The following is a 2,964-nucleotide window of genomic DNA, read 5'->3' on the forward strand; positions in this document are numbered from 1 at the left end:
TCATGTGTCCATTTAAGTTATGTGTCTGCACACACACACGTCTCTTATAATGTAGAGTGAGCCTCCTCCCAGTAGCCTCACACTCTCACGTTCTCTCCCTCTTTATCTCTGTGTCTCTGTCTTTGTAATGAAACACTTCATATCATTGTGGTGTTGCACTGACCGTATAAGGAAACTGCTGCTCTCCTGATGAACCAGTGGATGACATAGTGCTGGTCCTCCTGTCTGATTGGACAGTGATCTGATGATTCCTCAAGTGTTCCTGAGGTGACTATGGCCCAGTCTCAGAAAACAGTACCAGCTGCTGCTGAAAATGAAAATGTTAGTACTTAAATAAAGTTCAGGAAATAAAGCTTTCTCAGTTGGGATTGTGGGGGATCATATAATAGTATGTTAATATTTACAATAGTAGTCTACAAATACAGTATAGCTTTCTCAGTAGCCAGTTTACCTCTTGAATTATAATAATATACCAATTCTTAACCAAGATTATGTTCGACATTAACAGAATTCATAATTATATAAGCTAAACACTGTTAGTATCACTCAGTTTTGGCGTAATAAATCAATCACGTCGTTACAACAGTCTTTCAAAACATGTTTTATGCAATAACCATTCAATTCCGTCAAATTCAAAATGTTTTGGGTAATGCTGAAGGCCTGTAATGGTGCCTACAAACTATACCCTTACGAAAATTAACCATGAAGTGTAGTGACCATGTTTTTAAACATTTTTTTAGCACATTGATTACTATTTGTATAACTATAGTTTTACTACAAACACCATGGTTAAACTAGATAAAAAAAGTTTGTCAAGACAAACATGCTTTTTAAAAACAGCTTTTTTAGCTTAAGAAGTTTTAAGTTTGATGGTTTTCAGTCTGAAATAGTTTGAATTCTAAAGTAGTCTTAAAAGGTTAACGTTTGGATGTTTTGAAGGCAATTCTGTCAGAGATAGACAGACAGATAGATAGATAGTAATGGTCAGATTATAGATAGATAGATAGATAGTAATGGTCAGATTATAGATAGATAGATAGAATGTTATTAGCATGTTATTAACGTGATTAACGTGACTAGCAATGATGTTATAATGATTAGCAAGTTACTAGCATGTTGTTAGCATGTTTATAGGATTATTACCAAGTTTCTAGCATTTTATTAGCATGGTGCTAACATAATTAGCAAGTTGCTAGCATGTTTCTAGCATGATTAACAAGTTGCTAGCATGTTTCTACCAAGATTAGCAAGTTAGTAGCAAGTTGCTAGCATGATTGTAGCATGATTAGCATGTCGTTAGCATGATTAGCAAGTTACTAGCATGTTTCTAGCATGACTAGCAAGTAGCATGTTGTTAGCATGATTAACAAGTTACTAGCATTTTACTAGCATGGTGCTAACATAAGTAGCAAGCTACTTGCATGTTTCTAGCATGATTAGCAAGTTGCTAGCATGTTTCTAGCAAGATTAGCAAGTTAGTAGCATGTTGCTAGCATGATTGTAGAAAGATTAGCATGCCGTTAACATGTTACTAGCATGATTAGCAAGTTACTAGCATGTTGCTAGCATGTTTCTAGCATGACTAACAAGTTACTAGCATGTTTCTAGCATGAGTAGCAAGTTACTAGTATGTTACTAGCATGATTGTTACTAGCATGTTGCTAGCATGTTTCTAGCATGACTAGAAAGTTACTAGCATGTTGTTACTAGCATGATTAGCAAGTTACTAGCATGTTTCTAGCATGATTAGCAAGTTACTAGCATGTTTCTAGCATGATTAACAAGTTATTAGCATTTTGCTAGCATGATTAGCAAGTTACTAGCATGATTCTGGTTGCTAGGCATAGATAGATAGACAGATAGATAGATAGAACTCTAGATAGATAGATAGATGAGTTTGAATGAGTTTAAATGGATTAGAAATACAGTACATAGAAGGGAAGCTTGATTGAGTCCCAAAGGATTCTGGGAGTTTTGACAGTTGAAATTTGAAAAGTGCTGGCTCATTTGAACATTCCGTTAATGTAAGTCTATGGGATTTTTCCCAATTTTAATTGTCATTTTTAGCAAAATCGTAAGTCCGATCAGTTAGAAAAGATACAGCAACTAACTTCAGATCAGTGTGAAGATCTGGGCTGAGTTTGGAGTTTGTAGAGTTAAATCTCTAGGACGAGTTAGTGTCGACAGATTTAGCCTCAGAAGAAAATAGCATATCAGTAAGTTGGCATGTTTTTTGGTTTTATTTTTAGTAAAACCATGGTTAATTTTCGTAAGGATTCAGTGTTTTACCACGTAACAGAACTAAAGCATTTAACTTTACAATGTAAGTGTGAAAACGACTAACTTAAGTACTGAATAATTACACCGTAAGAAACTTACCTGTTTAAGTCGTTTTGTCAGAAATACTCCGTTGTCACGTTCTCAGATATGTTCACAGAAATATCAAAAATAATATTTTAGTTTCAAATTGTTGTACTAAACCCTAAACAAACGAAAAGTTATCAAATAACTGATTTTACATCAGCTAAAACAATCACGAGAATGAGCTGAACGGTAACGGCTCTTTTTGAATTTAGGGATCATGTGTAAAGTGCCACACTGAATCCTTATACAGGCAGACCAGGTTTTTACGTTTACATTTATGTTCTTGGCAGACGGTCCCTTACCAGTAGTCAGGTTGGAATATGAACGGTTAAGGCTAGAAGGGAGACAGCTCTAGCTACTGGGCATGCGCACATCAATCTAACGTTATTTTTGTTACACTGTACAACAATAATACTGATTTTGTATTATAGTAAGAGCTAAGTTTAGCGTTGGGGTAGGTGTAGATGTTAATAAAACACAATCTAATAGGTAGAACAATTAATTTAATTGTTACAACACATTTTTTCTTCCCTTAAGAGTGGGCGTGGCCGTTTGTAAATTTTATAGGTGTGGCTTCTGGCCTCATTTATAGCTATACAA

The sequence above is a fragment of the Labeo rohita genome, chromosome 24, assembly GCF_022985175.1.
Source record: "Labeo rohita strain BAU-BD-2019 chromosome 24, IGBB_LRoh.1.0, whole genome shotgun sequence".
Taxonomy (NCBI): Eukaryota; Metazoa; Chordata; class Actinopteri; order Cypriniformes; family Cyprinidae; genus Labeo; species Labeo rohita.